The 20537-nt window shown below is 38.5% G+C and overlaps 1 protein-coding gene across 11 annotated transcripts in view; it reads right to left on the bottom strand.

The window, feature by feature from the left end:
- The window catches only part of Klf12 (KLF transcription factor 12), a 434856-nt gene that overhangs the window by 373313 nt on the left and 41006 nt on the right, over window positions 1-20537 (bottom strand). The gene's annotated exons all lie outside the window — the stretch shown is intronic.

The raw sequence follows: 20537 nt of genomic DNA, 5'->3' as shown, positions 1-20537 counted from the left end.
AGAATGTGACTTAATTGCATAACATATTCAAGAGATAAAACAGGAGTATGAAGAGCAGTACAATATCTGTCTGTGAATGTTTGAAAAGATTAGCCTGGTATAAAATAATAGTCTATGTTGACAATGAATCTAGTGTGGGAATAATTATACTAGGAAAGATAAATCAGAAATATCTTCAAAAGTTTCTGCCTCGCTTTAAAGAATACAAACTGAAAATAATGGACAATTCTATTGAGTGTGGTTTTGTGAAGAAACATAAAACCAAGTTCTTTCTATGTGTCCATACTAGAAGTCTAGGCCCTACGTCAAAAGTTTCACCAAGAAAATGTAAGTTTTGTGTTTGAATAAAATAAATTTAAGATATTGTTAAGATTTAGATGTGGTGTCCCCCCAAAGCTCACTCGTGAGACAATCAAGTAGGTTCAGAGGAGAAATGATTGGGTTGTGAGAGTCTTAACCCAATCAGTAAATTAATCCCCTGATAGGGATTAACTGAGTGCTAACTGAAGTGGCAGGGTGTGGCTGGAGGAGGTGGGAATTGGGGTGTGGCTTTGGGTATATATTTGTATCTGGCAAGCGGAGTTTTTTCTCTCTCTGCTTTCTGACCATGAAGTGAGTTGCTTTTCCTTCCACCACACTCTCCCAGCATGATGTCCGGCCTCACCTTGAGCCTCCAGGAATGGAGGCAGCCTTCTATGGACTAAGACCTCTGAAACCCATGAGCCCTCAAACTTTTCCTCCTTACAGTTGTGCTGGTAAGATTCTTTAGTCACAGCAGGGGGGAAAAAGCTGACTAAAACAGATATGCATGTATCATTTTTATGCTCATCTATTTAAACTTTTAGAATACTGATTCTTATTTATTCTGTTCAAGAAAGTTCCAGCATATTTACTGATAATGCTGTGAGATACCATGTTAAGAACTGTGATGCAAAAGAATAAGGAGTTAGCCCTCCAAAAGGTCAAAGATAACAGGACAGATGGATATGCTAACAAGTAATCACAAGTAATAGCCATGCACCATACTAAGCACTGTAAGTAAACTTCACAAATGGAAAGAGGAGGTGTGGAAAAGGGAATAACTTGGGCTAGAGACAGGAGACCGTGTTGATGGTGGTGAGACTTTAGTCAGAACCTGAAGAGATAATCCAGGTAAGATTATCAGCAGACTGTGTTAGAGGTGATATGAATTAGGTGGGGAGGCACGTTCCACCAGAGCACAGGACCAAAGGCAGCACTAAGAAGCACAAGGTCCTACTAACAACTGAGAGAGAGAGAGAGAGAGAGAGAGAGAGAGAGAGAGAGAGAGAGAGAGAGAGAGAATATGAAAAGACAGAATGGGACCAGACCACAAAGACAAAGATATTTGTGTTTAGACCAGAAATCCTGGGGATTTTTTTTTTAAATAGCACAATCATATTTACCATCTTCTCCAATAGTTTAAAAAATGAATGGAAGTAATATAAGAAGAGTCCAATTATGAGATTATGAAAATAGTCTAACAAAAAAAAAATCGAATGATAGAAGAACAATATTAAGCAAGGTAAAATCAGCATGGCATTGTGACTAAGGAGAGGAATAATAATGACTCAAGGACAATTCCCAAGTTCAGGGATTTAGCACCTGGGTAGGTCAAGGATTCATTAATAAAAACAGGAAATGCAGGCATTTTGAAAAAAAAAAAAACAACAGATAATGAACACAGGTGGGAACATGATGAATTTCAAACAGCTATACTACATCCAGAAGGACATGTTTAATTGGAAGTTGAGTGTCTACATCTAGAGCTCAAAGGTGAAGATGTCCTACTTCAGGTTTCAATATTTTACGGCCAGAATTTGAAAGCAAATACACAAGGCAAAGAAAAAGATGAAACTCTTCCAAATACCAAATTCAGAGGCAAGAAAAGACCCATACAGGAGACTAGGAAGTGTGACAGGAAGAGGCAATGGATTTCAGGAAAGAAATTCTGTGGAGAAGTCCATACAGCTTTCACTGTGGAGACCCCAAACCACTTGATGTCCTTTTTTTGTTTCAGTGCCCCCTTAAGGTCAAACTTTTACTACATCAAATATACATCACTGAGGATGAAGGTTTCAGTCTTTCTGCTGTGCTATGCAGTCAATATGTATGTGTGCCCCCAAATTCACACATTGAAATTGTAGCCTGCAATGTGATGTTATCAGGAGATGAGGCCTTTGAGAGGTAATGTGGGTGGATCCCTTATGCATGGGACTAATATCCTTATGATCTGGATCCCCAGGCTGGGCATGTAGCTCGTAGGTAATGAACCCTGGGTTCAATTGAGGCAGAGGGGCAAGGGCCAAGAACCTAGAGAATTCACCCTCTTTGAGCATGTGGACAGAGGAGGTTCACACAAATGTGACCATGTTGGCATTCCAGCCTTGAGAACTAGAAGAAATAAATATCTGATATAAAGGGAAAGAGAAAGGAAAGATGGGAGAGAGGGAGGGAGAGAGGGAAGGAGCAGCAACAGCCAGAGAAGGATATGGGGCCAAGAGAAAAAAACCAAAGAGACAAATAAATCTCAACCATGTCAATTGCAAAAGCAAGGTCAAATAAGACAACTTGAAAAACCACTGCATTTAGCTGTTAAGAGACTAGAACCAAGCATGAGCTTCACAGCAGGTGTACACATTCAAGTGCTTGAGCTGGAGGGTGAATGAAGATGAGGAAGTAGAAATAAATGAACCCCCAGAAGTTAGAGACTGGCATCACCCACATCAGTAATCCCAGCAACTTCAGAAGTTGGCACAAGAGGATGGCAAGTTTGAAGCCAGCCTCACCAATTTTGCAAGACCCTCAACAAGACCCTCACCCTTAAGACCCTCACCTTAAAGAGACCTTGACTCAAAATAAAAAAGGCCTGGGGACATAGCTCAGAGGTAAAGTGCACCTGGTTCAATCCCTAGTACCCCCATCAAATTTCTCTTTCAAATGAAAGGCAAAAGAGAATAAAGGTTGGGTTGGTCCATTTTTTTCTCACTATGACAAAGTACCTGAGGAAAAAAACATTGTGATGGTGGAAAGATTTAGATTGGCTCACAGTTTCAGAGGTTTCAGTTCATGGTCAGCCAGCTCCACTGCTCTAGGCCCCGTGGTGAGGCAGAACATCATGGTGGAGGCAGCCTGGTGAAGCAAAGTTGCTCAGAGCATGGCAACCAAGTACCAGAGAGAAGGGAAGGGCTGAGGGCAAGATATAATCTCCAAGGACATGCCTCCAAGGTCAGACCCCTCAGGATCCAACCACTTGCCAAAATGCCCACCTCCAAACACTGCAGCACTGGGGACCAAGCCCCAAAGACAAATGAGTCTTTAGGGACACTTCATATCCCAACCATAATAAAACAAGATCTTTCCTAGAGAATGAAACAAAGGAAGGCATTTTTTTAAAGATTCTTTTTTTTTTTTTAAAGAGAAAGAGAGAGGGGGGGACAGAGAGACAGAGACAGAGAGAGAGAGAGAGAGAGAGAGAGAGAGAGAGAGAATTTTAACATTTATTTATTTTTTTTTAGTTCTCGGCGGACACAACATCTTTGTTTGTATGTGGTGATGAGGGTCGAACCCAGGCCGCACGCAGGCCGCACGCACGCTAGGGGAGCGTGCTACCGCTTGAGCCACATCCCCAGCCTAAAGATTCTTTTTTTAATATTTATTTTTTAGTTGTAGTTGGACACAATACATTTATTTATATATTTTTATGTGGTGCTGAGGATGGAACCCAGGGCCTCACAGGAGCTAGGCTCTACCACTGAGCCACAACCCCAGCCCCCCCCCCCCGAAGGCATTTTTTTTTTTAATGATATAAATTTAGAGATTTTTCATCTGAGAAAATAATAATACGTGGGAAGTAAAACTGGAATGAGGAAACGTGGCAAAGGTTCTACCTTCAGAAAAGTCAGTAAGGGACCAGATCAAGAGGACCAGAGCCAGCAACTGCCTCAGATCCAAAGGACTCACCCTCCATGGAGATGGAGGCAAGACAGCAAGCACTGGGCAGCAACAGGCCCACAGCCTGGTCAGGGAGAAGGCAGTTCCTGAGCTACAGAGAGCCACTTCCTTGGGGACACACCATCTGTGGGAGTGGAAATGGCCTTGTTCAGGCATAGGAAGGAGCAGCGGACAATGCAGGGGGCCTTCTGAGGTTCTGGGCGTGCATCTACCACATTTCCCTTATGGAGAAGCAAAAGATATTTCATGGGGGAAGAAAGCATTAATTCAAGTTTCCAGAATCATAGGTGGAAAGTTATCACTAAACTTAGGAAAGTTTAACAGTCACTACAAACAACTCACAGAAGATATCTCCTAATGCGCTTAAACACATATACAGATAAACAAAATATAAACATCACCAGATACAGCTAAAAATAAAACACACAGCATTCCATTATAGCGCTATGATGCTTGTCCAAATGTCAACTACCACACCTTACTAAATAATGCACGATAAAGATGACCCTACTTACAATCACTGATCATGACAATGGGAGTGGGGTGCTATACAAAGTGTTTCAGTCTCTAAACAGAAGCTAAATAACCTGTAGAATCCTAGTTGCTATCCAAGCACCAGGAGGATCTCATTAAAAGGCAAGAGGAATATGTAAGATAAAGAAATCAATTACAATTTTATATGGCAGGCAGTGAACCTACACACAGTGGCACACACCTGTAATCCCAGTTATTTGGAAGGATGAGGCAGGAGGACTGCAAGTTCAAAGCTAGCCTGGGCAAGTTAGCGAGAACCTGTCTCAGAATGAAAAATAAAAATGAGCTGGGGATATTACTCAGTAGGAGAGTGTTTGCTTAGCATGTGCAAGGCCCTAGTTTCAACCCGTATCAAAAGGGAAGGAAAGGGAAAAAAAAAATCTCTACAATATCTTTATCTCTAAGAATAAATTGTTCATACTTCATAAAGTTTTTTTAAAACGGATGGCAAACTAAAATGGACTCAACAGGAATTTTAAGAAGATTGTGTGGACTTAGTTAAGGCACAACCCCATCACAGTGCTACAAGAAGCAAGACTCCCTGCCTGGCCAAAAGTCTGTCCTTTAGGGTGACTTCTTATTTAGATGGATGCTGATGGGCAAGAAAGAACAATTCTCTATGTAGTAGCAGAAGAATGTCAAGACATAATGTAATCTTAATAAGCAGCAATTTCTAAATTTTCCTTGGCCCCAGAACAAACAGCCAATCTACAACAGAAACTTAAGTCACTGAATACAGAATGCAGGGCTAATATTCAGACCTCCTTCAGAAACTCCAAGTTCTGGGATGGGGGGGGGGGAAATTTAACTAAAAATGAAAAAATTTACCTGAAAATAAAATTGACAAAAGCAGATCTGGATCACTTGTTTTCTCCCCAAATTATATTCCACTTTACCACTTCACTGTGGTCATATTACCACACGAGTCTTTTGCACCTTTAAGATGAATTTTTTGCCAACCCCCAAAATTTTACTAAGATTTTTATAGAATTAATACAAATTGATACATATATTTCATATATAACTATCAGCAACAAACTAAATGATGCATTCTAAAATAGCATATAATCTCTACAATGTAAGCTACAATTTTTGAAACTGTGCTTGAATCAGCCAGCATATTTGTGTGGCCATAATCCTCTGACATTACTGAAGATCCTGTCAAAGTAGCTGATATGACCATCTACTTAATTATTTCTTGTTGGGAGTTTTGGGCTTGCATGTTTGTTTTAAATACAAGATTTTCTTTTAAAAAAAAAAAAAAAAAAAAGTCGGTTTGCCCTGAACTGCAGGGGGAGGGAGCAATCACATGCAGTAATGTTGACCTTTGCACTTCCGTAAATCTCTCTAAGGCTTTTTTTTTTTGAAGCATAGGAAGTTCCAAATCCTGCTCAACGCTACTTAAGGAAATGCTTTGTCCAGGGCTGTTTTTAGAGAAAACAGTCCATAGCTATGCTGCTTCTTTGAATTCAGCTGTGCCTGCTGCTGGCTTAAGGACATGAGGAAGCTGTGTTCTGGTGGTGGCCACCACACAGAAGCCCCTCAAAGTACACTTAAAGGTTTTCTGAACAAACACAATCTCTCAAGGGCAGCACATATGTGTCTGCAGAATAAATAATTTGCAAAATAGAATAACCACACCAAATGGCCCAAATAAAAAGTCTAAGAACAGAAAAGGAAATGCAGTTCCAGGATGTCACATATAATATAAAAGCAGAATTTACTTCCGAAACATTTTCCTAAAAACATGGAGCATGCTATGCCTGCAGTTAAAAGTATTCACCATCATATATAAGTCTGATCACACCAGCAGCAGCACCCAGCACTCCAACAGAAAGAATGCCTTGTGTGACCCTTTCGATCTTCCCACCCCACCCTACTTCACTTCCAACAGAAGCACCACAGGAACATATATAACTCAGCAATACAGACTATTTGTTCTTATTCAGAAGATATTTTCTGTATGTTCAGAGCCTGAAAAGGCTAGAAATAACCATGGAAAAGAATTACTAATTAAAAAGCAAAGCAAAAATGTCACCCCTTGTGCTACTATTTTCACTCAAATGTGTGTGCACAGGCACATTTGGCTACTTTGAAACACTTTTTTTTTCCCCTATAAAATGACTAAAATATCTTAGTAACTGAAGGGAAGTACAGGAGAGACCATCAAACCCAGGGAGAACTGATAAACTGGGACAGGGACACAGCATGCCACCTCCTCACCTGCCTCCACAGAAGAAAATCTTCTGGGGCCATATATATACTGTTGGGTTCTAAAACCTGCAGGCCAGGCTACAGAAGTTCTCTGGGGACAGCCTTCTCTGATTTAAAACCCTCTAGTGAGAATGTCGGCTTTCTCTGTCTCACTTGCCTCCCATCTTCCCTAAATCTCTGCAGCTGGTATGTCCCAGGTGGGTAGGGGGTGTGATTCACAGAAAAGTTAAGATCAAAGTTACTAGTCTTAGGCCAGTTACTAGTCCTTGATGGCTGAAATCCAAGCCAAAGTTGCCATGTCCCTGAAAACAAAAAGGAAAGAGAGAGACAAGTGAGGAAGTGAGAGACAATGCTTGGAATGTTCCTGGATATCCAAAAGGCATCTTTTCCACAAAGGATCTGAGGCCCTGCAGCACAGCACTATGCCAAGGGGAGGGCTCAGCTGCGATTCCATTCAACTCAACAAATATTTATTAAGCATCTTTTGCCAACTCAAATGTAAGAAGGACTCCAAACTGTATTTATATCCTCAGGGTATAAAGCAATGCTGGAACAGATAGCAAGCACTAAATAAATGTTGAAGGAAGGAAAGAACAGGACAAGAAAGAAGGAATTTTCTAATAGACTAATGATGTAAAAGATGAGCAAATGAGTTTCTGAGGTGCTGCCCCGGGATCTAATCAGTCCCCCTATTTTTCTAATCTAGCTTTGATTTAATCAGTCCCTTTTCTTGAAGGATCAGACACGATGACAAAACGTAAACTGGTTTTTAAAAAACGAGGCTGCAGGTCTCTCGTTACTAAAATTTTAACAGCAAAAATTAAAACAATGGTCCTCAATCCTGCAGAAGGTTAGAATCATGCATTAAACCAAAAATTGCCAACTACTGGCACGTGAGTCCCATGCCAGATCAAATTATCAATTAAATTACAATCTCTGGGGAGAAAAGAGGCTACTATTGTAATTCTAATCTGCACCAACCTTTGAGCACCAGAGCTTAGCAAATACTAATTTTAAAGACAACCTTATGTAACATTTCTGTTCCTGAGCTGTTGTGAACCTGATAAACCGAAACAGAAATCTAACCTACATTTTATGACCACATACATGCTTTTTAATTCCCGCCACAGTATATGAAACTCATGTGTTTAAACATATTCCATCACCTTCTCCTTTCTGAACAAAAACAGGAGTGGAGAAACAGGCACTGACATAACATGGAAGAAAGCCCCTCCCCATCCCACACAAGTCTTACACAAGTTGTCAAGTTTCCCAGTCCAGCTTCCTGCAGAAGCTGTCTCTAATTGGCTGAGAAATAATTACAATATCACGAAAGGCTTTTAAACACAAAATTCTGACACGAATTTAAAGATTATTTTGTTATAACTATCTATACTTTTTTTTAAAAGCAACTTTATTCTTTACAGCCCAAAACTGATGAAAAGCCAGGTCCCTGAATACCACTACTTTTAAAGGGAGGTATTCTTATGTTCCAAATGAGTGATGATGGCTACACAACTCTGTGAATATACTAAAAACAACTCAAATATATGCTTAAAACAGTGAAGCACGTGGTGTATGAATTATATCTCAATAAAGGTGTTAAATTATTTAAAGATAAATATTTTAGATTTTCCTAACTACATTTAAAATGAGTGTTTTCATAAATGTATGTCTCAGTCTGTTTGTACTGCTGGAAGAATATCACTGAGACTGGAAAATTTATAAAGAAATTTCATTTCTTACAGTTCTGGAAGCCAGGAAGTTTAAAATCAAGGCACCAGCAATTCTGGATGTCTGTAACCGCGACTCTCTGCTTCCAAGTTGGCACCTCAAGGCTGTATCCTCCAGAAGGGAGGACCCCTATGTCTTCCCACAGTGAGATGTGAGAGGGCAAATGAGCAGAACGTGTCCGAGGCCCCTTAATTAGGACCTTAATCCCATCCACATGGGGAGGAGCCCTCACAGACTAATTACCATGAAAGGCCCCACCTCTTAATACCTTGTTTCAACACCAGAGTTTGGGAGAGGACCTATTCAAACCACAGCACAGTGTTAAGAACTATCAATATCCCACAGGAAATGAACATAAATCATTTTGGATGTTAAATCTCATTCCATATTAAAAAGAATAAAGGCTTTGATGGTTTTTGAAAAATCACAACCTGTTGCACACATTTCAAAGTACAAAAAATTAAAATTCCATATTAAGAATATAATTGTGGAAAAGAGGATGAAATGTGATTCAGTAAATCACAAAGTATAATGTGCTGTAAATAAAATAAGCCTAAGAGCTACAAGTCTCGAATCCTACTTCTGACCCCATCATTTATGAGAGCAGTATCCTTGGGCAAGTTATTCAAAATAGCTGTAAAAGTTATAAATCACAAATTCATTGTGAGTGTAAGCTGGAGCAATGTGTAAGAAAACATTTGAAAATCATTTGGTGATTTAAATTGTGTTGAAATTACTTTGGCTTTGGTACAAAGAGAGGGGACAAGTTCTCAGCCACTTACTACCTTCTCCAAGAACCTCCCAAACTGCATTCTCCACCCACTATGCCTTGTAGCATTGAACTGCTTAAAGTTTCTTTATGCACAGTCTTTTCTATGAGAGAGACCTGTTTGTCTTTTAGACATCATCAAATTCCAATTAAATCTGGGGACCTAGCTTCTTTTTTTATCTGCCTTTTAAACCAAGAAAGATACAAATGTGTTTTTATAATATTGCAATAAGTGCCGGTGGGTTTTGTCATTTGTTTTGTGGTTTCTGCCAGGAGTCGCAGTCAACCAGGGTGAAGGAAAAAGGCTATAAGGAACAGATACTGACAGGCCGGGCAGTTGTGGAACCCAGAAGAGCACGTTTTTCAGTGTTTCTTATCAGGCAAGGAATGTTTCTATAGTAAAAGAGCAAAGGCAAAATTCATTCATAATTATATAACTTTTTTTCAGTAATCAGTCACCCCTTTCACAAATCCCATCACAGCGCAGTTCTGCAGATTAGCTGATCACATTTCAAAAAAGCTGTACTATTCTCCAAAGCATTGTAACTATTACCTCAAAAGATTAGAAACTAGATCATTACAAATACTTCCCATTTAGAAACAGAACACACAAGCTTGTGGAAATGTTTCTCCAAACTCTTTTAAGCATTACTTAAAACTGTTATAAAGCATAATTATAAATGTCCATGAATTTAATACTATAATTTAATTAAATCTTCAACTATTTTGTAAGGATTAATTATTTGTTATATTAAATTTTCCTCACTGCATGACAATATGGAAATATATATATCCACAAATGTGTGAGCTGCTCAACTGTAATTAATGATGTACTTTTATTCTCTATTATTGTGTGGAAAACATTCTGACACAAAATAAATGAAGCATAATCATTCAGAGTAATGATTCAAATGTACTGATTAATGATACCAAACAGCATCTCTATTCCTGAGTTAAATTAAAACATTCACAGTCTGTAAATCTTAAGGGTATCCCTAAATGAATGTTTCTAAATAATAATTTTCCTTCCCAGAAATCACCTACCCTAGCTTCACTGGAAACAAGTCCTCATAGTTGGTAAAACGTGCCACTATTTAATGTGTAAATAAGAAACAAAACCCTGTCTATTAAACTATTAGCCAATAATAAATTGCCTCCGGAGATGCTGAAGTGTGGCAGCAGGGAAAGTGGAAAGAACATGTCTCTAGATTTAGGATATGTGAAATTCTATTTCTGTGGTAGGCACTCAGTAAATGTTTATCAAAGAAACATTTTTAAATATTGCAAAAGAATGTTTTGAAATTTTTTATAATTTGAAATAATGCCAGCCACACACACACACACACACACACACACACACACACACAAACTATATGACTTCATTTCATGAAGACGTAGAGTGGTCAAATTTCTGGACACCGTAGAATGGTGGTTACAGTAGTCAGAGAGAAAGAGGAGTTAATGTTACATAGACACAGGTTTCCGTTCTGCAAGATGAAAAAGTTACAGAGGTGGATGATACCATAGCTGAGAGTACTTAATGCAACTCAAAAATGATGAAGACAGTAAATTTTTCTCGAGTATATTTTATCAAAATTAATTTTTGAAATTTACACAAGAAAAAAAAAGGTACAAAGAAGCAGCACAAAACTTATAAACCTTTTAAGTTAATAGAACCTAAATTGAACCCAACCAATTAGCTACCTTGATAAAATAACATTTCCTTGGAAACTTCAAACTTTGCGGAAACACTTGAGTTCTCTTTCAGTGGACTAGACAGAAAGTTCTGTATTCTCTTACTGATTTCCTGAAGCTAGCACCATTGCAGCTTCTCAAAAAGAAGGTTTGCTAAGACAGAGACTCACACACCTAACTTACCATCAAAATCACCAGAGAAATTTTTTGTGACATCCCACACCTATTTGGAGGGCTACTATCTAAAATACCGAAAGTACCAAGTTTTGTAAAGATGCGAAAAACCAGCACACTTTTGCACTGCCAGCAGGGTTATAAAGAAGTGCAAATCTATGGAAAATAATACGGAAATTCCTTAAAAAAAAAACTAAACAGAGAACTACCATAGAACCTAGAAAGTCCACTTTGAGGGGATATATGTAAAAGAACTGAAAGCAAGTTCTGGATCAGAGATTTGCATGCCCATTTCACAACAGCACCATTTCATAATAGCCAAGATATGGAAGCAGCACCCACATGTCCACCAGAGTCTGAATAGACAGTATACACACTACAGAATATTACATGGCTTTAAAAAGGAAAGAAATCGCTGGGTGTGGTGGCACATGTCTGTAATCCTAGCAGCTCAGGAGGCTGAGGCAGAAGGCTTTTAAGTTCAAAGCCAGCCCCAGCAATTTAGTGAGGCCCTAAGCAACTTAGCAAGACCCTGCCACTAAATAAAAACTAAAAAGTGCTGCGGATGTGGCTCAGTGGTGAAGTGTCCCTAGGTTCAATCCCTGGTACCAAAAAAGAAGGAAATCCTGTCACATTCCACAACATGCATGGACATTGAGATCATTATGCTAATTATAAAAACAAATACTGACGTATCTAACGTAGTCAAATTCAAAGAAACAAAGTAGAATGGTGGTTAACACAGGTCAGAGAAAGAGGAAAACTGGAGAGCTGTCAGTGGATAGAGGCAAGGTGTCAATTGTAGAAGATGAAACATTCTGGAGGTCTATGGCACAGCACTGGGAATAGGCTTAATGCTACTGAACCGGTTCCGATGCATAAAAATGTTGACAGAGAGGAAGGTATTAGATGAGTTAAAAACAAGAGATTTCCTAATTTCCCATCCCAAACTTACTCAGAATTTCTGGACATTGGACTACAATAACTGGTATTTATAAAAAGTTTCCCAGGTGATGGATCTAGAACCAGTATGGGCCTATCAAATCATGATATCACTCTCCAAACTGGAAGTAACTCAGACACAACGGCAGCCATGTTCAATACTTATTTTGTTTTTCATAACTGTGTATAGATGTAAAGTATTTCCTATAATGGAAATTAATCAGGATTTAAAATGTCACTAAAAAGAGGAATGGATTTGAATATTGTTATTGATGAAAGGAAAGACAAAGAAAGCCTTGAGATCTCCCTGATGTCCCCTTTCCCATTGCTGAGGTGATATGGGAGGGTGCAGCCCAGTTCCACTGACAGCAACAGGGTCTGTGCTACACTCTGGTTTAGGAAGAGCCCTAAGTTTCTCTTGGGTGTCTGGCTGTCAAGAGGGTCTGGAACAATACTACTAAAGGAACCAATCCTGGTCCAGATAACTGTGAAAACTAGCAGTTAAACAGCAAAGCAGTGAAGGAGGATGATAGTTCTCAAAATATTCCCACATGATCGGGAGGAGATCTTTAGCAAGATACCGAACATGGACTGGATCATGGAGAAATAAGAAGGACATTAATCATCACAGACGTGTCACCAAGATTCACCGAGGTCATGCGTGCAAAAATCGCACAATAAACAGTGCAACACAGGTATTCAGTAATTACAAGATAACATTATCAGTGCTGTTCCCCCTTCACTTGTCTCCTCTTTACTGAAAAGTACCTTAAGTGCTACAGATTCCAGTACTTACCATTCCCTGATGTATGCACTTATCTTTGCCTCTACTTCTGTTATGGTTTGGATGTGAGAGCTCCCCCATTAGCTCACATGTGAGACAATGCAAGAAGGTTCAGGAAAAAAAAATTAGTGAATTAGTCACCTGAAGGGATTAATGGAGTGGTCACTGAAGGCAGGTGGGGTGTGGCTGGAGGACCCGGGCATTGGGGACATGCTTTGAGGTAAGTGGAATCCCTCCTTCTGCTTTCTCATTGTCATGTGAGCTACTTCCCTCTGCCACACTCTTCTACCAGGTTGTTCTGCCTCACCTTGGACCCCAAGGAATGGAGCTGCTATCTCTGGATTGAGAACTCTGAAACTGTGAGCCCCCAAATAATCTTTTCCTGCCCCATCATTGTTCTGGTCAGATCTTTAGTCACAGCAGTGAAAAGTCTGACTAAAAAAACTTCTGACTTACCTCAAGGACCATGCTTAATATTATTCTATTTTTTTTCTGCTCTTTGAAGCTCATTACATGGTATTAAGCAACGAGCAGAAACTCAACCATCAATCATTCACTCAACACACAGTTATGAATGTGCCATGTGCAAGGCACCACCAGCATAGGTACTGAGGAAACACTGATCTCTGTTCCTAAGCTTAAATCCAAACTCAATAAAATCTATCTATTTTGCTGAATTATTAAAACAGCAGAGTAAAAGGAGGCTTTTTCATGCCTGTATGTACGTACATAACATTAGATTCCACAGATTTAGAATAACCTGTTCCTCTATACACTTCTGCCAGAGAATGTCAGAAAATAAGTCACTATACTTAATTATTAAAACGACCAGTTTCAACTATGTAAACTCTAACGTCTCATGTTTCAGGCTCTTCAAATAATGAAGGAGTCTAAAAATGAAAAAACTGCCTATATACAGAAAAGTTTATAAAAGAACTAACAAAGAATTTTTACCTAATGTGAAGTACTATGTCGCAAAATTGTTGATTCAAGTACAAAAGAAATTTACATTAACCAAAATATTGTATACATGATGCTAAAAAATATCTTAATATTCTAAGATTGAGCTTTCTTTCTGATACCAAAATACCCTTTTCTCATAGAAAATCTCTTCTGGTTAGAAAAAAAGTTTGAGCTAATGAACATACTTTAAGAAAATTACACTGTGTTAAAGGTATCTAAGAAAGAACTTACACAATATTAAAGAGTCTATCCATACAGAAAAGGCATAATTTTCCCCATTAACTCAGTACCACACTTGGCTCCTCCTCAAACTCCTTCCCCTCTAACCCCTACAGACAGCCTCACTATCCCACCCTGCATATTACACACTGTGAGTTGAATTCTTCTCTTCTAAGAATGAGCAGATACAAGATGTTTCAGTGAAGCTGAACATGTACATATTTTTGTTCAAGATGAGTATCTGGTTTGCTATTTCTGGCAAAAGGGCAGGGAACATCCAAGATTGTCAGTGTAACTTTTATCTCTTGTGATTTAACTGGACCTTTAGCCAGTACAGAATGGAACTTCAAAAGAAGGAAAGGATTATTTTTCCATGGTTAAACAAACAAAGCCAGGGAGCATTTTCCTGGGGTGCAGGGGTGGGAACACACTGAGAGACCTTCAGGCAAGACTTGGGTTGGTAAAAAAAAAAATTTAGTTGGAAAAGCAAAAATAAGAGAATAGCTACTTTTGCACGAAGTAAAGCAAAATAAGACCAGAACAGGCAAACTAAAGAAAAAACCTTCAACAAAAGTAATCCAGTATGTAAAACTAACACATAAGACTTAAAGACAAGGAGTTTAACTTCAGTTATCTGACAATGATATTGAAAAGGGTTAGGCAAAGTACACAGTGTACTCAAATATCCTGGCTTTCAAAAGGTGTGGCCCACATACCGGGCATCCTGTCTAGATCATTAATTATTAAGTGATTTAGGAAGAGTAATGGTAATTTTGACAAATCCAACTGAATTCATTTCAATAGGTATTTATCAAACACATTCTCATCTACAAAACTGCTCTCTGTGGAAAGACACATAAATCCAAGTCCATATGTGTTTCAAGTAACTCAGAGCACAGCTTATTTTCAAGTTTATTCAGTTAGTGTTGAAATTAAGTATGAGGTTCAACTATAAGAATCTCCTATGTTTTGTAGCTCAAAAATATTTGAATAATGGTAATTTTATAGGTTTGTCTAGATCTATCTTTTAAATAATGAAATAGTTGTGAAATAGAAATCTAGGCAAAAAGTCCCAATGCATATAAATTAAAAATGCAGAAAAATAATTCAGTTATTTTGACTCTGAGAAAGAAGATGGCTTCTTGGAAGCAGGTGGCATATGAAGTAAGCAAGAGATGTTGAGAGTTGAAAATGTTAGGAAAAAGAAGAAAGTAAGGTTAGGAGTGGCAAACGGGGATTTTAGAGTGGAGAAAATCACAAATATATGTACAAGAGCCTAAAATGTAGAAGAATAATTCGAAGGGCAAAATCATCTATCTTAAGGTTATAAAACAAATATGCAAATATGCAAAGTTCACTACAAAAAAATAAGTTACATTCAATTCATTTACTTTGATATGTTGTGAGACATAAATAGATGTCTAAAATAAATAAATACCTAGAAAAATAAATACCTAGAATAATAAAGCAAATATAAAGATTATTCCAACAAACTTTCAAAGAAAAATGAAATAAAGCATTAAATCAACCATTCACTGTTAAAAGGGGGGATGAGCTATAAGCTTTCTTAATTTCACAGAAGTATCAACATAGAAATTAAAAGTGGTGTTCTTTGTTACAAATGCAATAGGACCAGGCTTTAGATCATTCTGTTCTGACCCTGTTACTAACATCAGGGTTTCAGGAAGACCCCATGAAGTTTAAATTTTAAAAGTCAAGTTCTTCCCACTACTCCACACATACAGACCACTGGAAGTAACCAACATACATCTACCAAGGTAATGGCAAAATTTAGTAGTTCCCTACAAGGTACTGAATGCTTTGAGGGAATACTGGATTTTACATGGTTATGAAGATGGTAATGAAGTCTAATCTACTGGTCCCTTAAACGTATTATTCTTAGTCACAATAACAGTGTTCCGTTTAAACTTTAGGGCTGTATTTAAATAGATGTGTAGGAAACAATAAAGCCAAAAAGAATACTGAAGGTGTATTCCAAATTTAGAGTGAATCGGAAACATCAGAAGAATTTTATCTACTCCATCAAACAATAAAACACACTCTGAGCCAGCAACGTGAACAAGCCAAAGAAACAGGATGGGAACATTTTTCCCCCTTACCAGAGAGTTAGTTTGCTAATAAAAATATTCATCAAATATAAAAGCCAGGCATGGTAGCACATGCCTGTAATCACAATGACTGGGGAGACTAAGGCAGGAGGGTCACAGTTCAAGGTCAGTGTGAGCAACTCAGAGACTCTGTCTTAAAATAAATACAAACAGGGCCAAGGACTTAGCTCAGTGGTAGAATGCCTTGGGTTCACTCCTCCATACAAAGGAAAAGTGGGGATATACAGAGACTTTTCATTATAGCTGGCAGAAGGTTTTCTTTGTTGTTTGTTTTTTAAAGTAGAAAGGTTAAAAGCCGTGCTCTTTATATAAACATGAGACCCAAATAATACATTACAGCTGTATTATCATGACCAGTTAAATGATCAAGACCAGGGGGGGAAATTGAGTTAGAAGCCAAACAAAAGGAGAGAAATACCTAAGGAGAAAAATATACAGAGAAAAGTACCTACAATCAAACCCACATGATCAGAGAATAACACTGAGTAAGACAGGGTACGTAATGGACCACAGTTAAGGTTTTTTCAGATGTGAAGACCACTCCATGAAAATAATCACAAACATTCCTGCCGAGCCTCTGGCCCTAAGGGAAGTAGTGGGGTACACAACAGAAGTAGGGATGGACCTGAAGGGAAGTTCCTGGAAAATTCAAACTCAAGGCTAAAAGGGCACAGCCAATTAGAAAGCCAAAGAAGGAGCCTTGACTATTCCAATACCTGTCAAGCCTACATTTTGACCAAGAGCATTGGGATTTTTCCAAGACCTGATTAGTGGAGGTAGGGATCAATGCCTCTACCCAGTAGTTATAGAAGCTCCTAGTCTAGAACATTTCAGTGGCAACCCACTATCCAGTCTCCTCTTGCAGGAAGTTCTCTCTTTTTTTCTCACTTGAATAAATCCTACTCCCTTCCCTCTTGCCTTCCGTTGTCGTCTGTGAATTTCATTCTTCAAATTTGCAAGAGAAGAACCTAGAAGGAAACTGGTGGTAAGCTTCTAGGGTCCACCATTAAGTGCTTCAATGCACCATTCAATGGAAAAGAACTCGGCTTTGCCAGCCATGACCCTCTGAGCTGATGCCAACAGGCGCTGCTGGGAAACGGGCCTTCTCAGCTGCCAGGGCCTGCATCTTCCAGCCCCCAACCACAGCAGAAGTGGAGAATCAAGTTTTATCTCAAACTCACTTTCAACGTAACCATTGATAGACCTTTGAAAGCATTTTTACCAAAGACTTCCGGATGTCTGGTGTGTCTTCATGAACATATGAACACTGGGGATACCTCATGACTTACCCCAAGGGTCACATAAAATTATGTGAAGGGCTGAATATAAAACCCATATTCCAGAGGTTCTTCCCTAGCTCAGCGCCATGACCATGTCAAAGCCTAAGGATTCAGAAGATATAACTAGCATTACACCAACTGCACCACTGCAATTCCCCTGCTACCAACAGCAGTCACTGAGCGCTTGTTTTATATCGGGCACTACACTGGTTTACAAAGAATTTACTGCATTCTCACACCTACTGAAGGTAGCTACTCCTAGCATCATTCCCATTTCCAGATACAAACATCAAGGTTCAGAGAGGTCTAACAATGTTCATAAAATTAGCTAGAACAGACTCTACCCAGACCTTCAGAATTCTGATCATGAGCTTCAGTGTACCAGCCAGTAGGCTTCTAACTTTAAAGTTCACTACAATTGGGCTGGGGCTGTAGCTCAGTGGCAGAGTGCCTGCCTAGCGTGGGCGAGGCACTGGGTTTGATCCTTAACACCATGTAAAAATAAAATAAAGGCATCTGTCCAACTATAACTACAAAAAGATTTTTTTTTTAAATAAAGTAAATCTTAGGGGGGAAAAAAGTTCACCACAGTCAGTGGAGAATGGGATAGTGTTAACATACAACCTTCAAAGGTACCGATTTAGTCAAACAGGGTTTGCATTTTTAACACAGGACACTGCATTTTTAACACACACTTCAGGTAATTCTGGGATACACTGTTGGTGGAACAAACACTAATAAATCTATAGTATCACACAGCTTCCAAGCAGAAAAGCAACTCTCTATATTGGAATACACATTATTAATACCTTGCTTAACCCCTAATTTAATTTATTAATAATAATTAAGATAATAATTTAATGATATTTTCAATGAGAAAAAAATGCAGTAAACTTTATAGTAAATTTTACTTTTAGCCTGCTTTATATCTTTATATACAATTATACAAAAATTATGACTAATACACTAAGTTTTTAATATTTTGTATAAATATCAACTGGTGACTTACATTTTAAAAACCAAATTTGTTTTAAAAAATTGTTAGCTTAAAGAAATCACAAGGTTTGGGGTTGACTGTCACTTGCTAGCATTTTTGTTTTAAAAGTTAAATGTTACTTGATTCTCTCTTCTATCTTCCAAAACATATACTGTCTAGATGTTTTCATTCTTCATTTTGATGAAGAATGATGACATTCTTTTGAATAATTTCATATGGAGTTCATTCTGACAACACAACTTGTGGAACAAGGAATAGAAAGACTGGCCCAAGCAGTTTCAGGTACCAAGCACCAGCTACATGAATTCTGCCATCAAAAACCCAGGACTAGAAGCTCGGCCACCAGCACAAGAGCATGTGATTTCTGACACAGGTCCTCTGCCTGAAGTTATGCAGGTCAGAAACAACAGCAAACCTCAAAACAAAAAGTCTTAAGGATTTTCTCACCTGTGAAAGTAGCTGCTGGCCCCTGGGTGCTGAGATGACCTAAGACCATGTAAAAGCCCAGAAAATTCTGCTTAAGCATTCTCACAGTAACAGAATTGGGGTCAGCTGCACGGTATGGAGCAGGGATTTAACATCCATTCAATACCTGCTAGACTGCAACCAGGGGCCAAGGCAAGTGTCAGGAGCTGGGCTAACCACTGAAGAAGATGCACCCTGCTCTCAAGGAGCTGATAACCTAAAGTCAGCTGTGCCAGCTTCTAGACATGTCATTTCAAGTAGGTCATTTAAAGTTCCTCAACACAGGATTTTCCTTTTCTTTTTTAATTATAAACTAGAGGAAATAGTAAGTTCTTCAGTTGTAGCACCCAATGAGGGTATCTGTCTAGTATAAGATACTAATATATAATTAGTGTTTTCAGTGCATCGTGGAAAACAAGCCAGAATTGAGCTATCAATGAAGCACCATCAATGCACAAATAATGAGTAGAGAAAGGAAGAAATGCCAGTTAGTGAACTCAACTCCATTCTGTGGAAGAAGAGCACTGATGGGGGACATGGCCCAGGGCAGATTTTACCAATGTATTCTTAATCCTAGAAATTTCACAGGAATGAGTGATTGGAAGGGGGGCTAGGATCCTACCAAGTAGGGGGAAAAAAGCATAGTCCTGCTCCCTAAATATGGAGCTCCAAACAGATAAGAATTTGATTTTAAAAAAAAAAAAGCTCCAGGAAAGATGGAGCTTGGACTCAGGCCCGAGTATCAAGCATCCAGCAATCCTTACTACTTTGCTCAGAAATTACACTAAGGACAAATACCTCCTTTGGAGGAACTTTATGCCACTATTACATCGGTTAAAATGTTGGCTGCCATCTTTCAACTCTAGCAAAGGGCAAAAAGAGAAGGACCATTCAGAAGTCAGAATATGGTCATGAGATGGAACTTTTACCCAAACAATCTTATTTGCAATAAAGAGCATGGGGCTGGGATTCTAAACGTCTGGGTTATTACCCTTCTTCCTCTGCTAATATATAGATCTGTAAACTTAAGGGTTTTTTTATACCTGAATTTGTTTTTCTGACAAATGAAAATGGTAATATTAACTCTTTGAAAGAAGGCTTTGATGATGATTGAATAGGGTCCTGAATGTAAAACCACTTAAACATGTTGAATCAGAAGGAATTAAAATTAAGATATTAACTTCAATTGTATGTAAATGGGGATGTTTTAGCACAGTAGGCCTTAATTTCTTGACTGCATCATAAGCCACTTTATTAAATCCAAGCTCGTGAGAAATAAGAAACCCCTGCAGTAAAATTCTACAACCTCTAATAGAAACGTGACAAATGTGTACAATTTTTACACACATCAGTAAAAGTAGTAAACTATAAACACAAACCCAAGCTGAACTTCCATCAAATTCATTTTAGTTTAGTCATACTATAAGATATTCACTGCTTTTCATGTAAATGATAGTATAACAGGGTCTTATATAGACACAGACACAGATACTGACAGTCAGAAAACAATTCCACCATAACTCTCTCCCAAAAAAAATTTTGGAGAGGAGAATTCAGACCAGGTCCACAAATACAATAAATTCTGTGGTTCCATTTTAAAAATAGGTGTTTCTGTGTTCTCTTTCCAAACCTAAAGAAAACCTAAGTATTTTTTAGTTAACTAAAT

The sequence above is a fragment of the Ictidomys tridecemlineatus genome, chromosome 6 (genome assembly GCF_052094955.1).
Source record: "Ictidomys tridecemlineatus isolate mIctTri1 chromosome 6, mIctTri1.hap1, whole genome shotgun sequence".
In the NCBI taxonomy this organism is placed as follows: domain Eukaryota; kingdom Metazoa; phylum Chordata; class Mammalia; order Rodentia; family Sciuridae; genus Ictidomys; species Ictidomys tridecemlineatus.
Note: the sequence above shows the minus strand (reverse complement) of the source record. Positions and strands in the feature narration are given on the sequence as shown.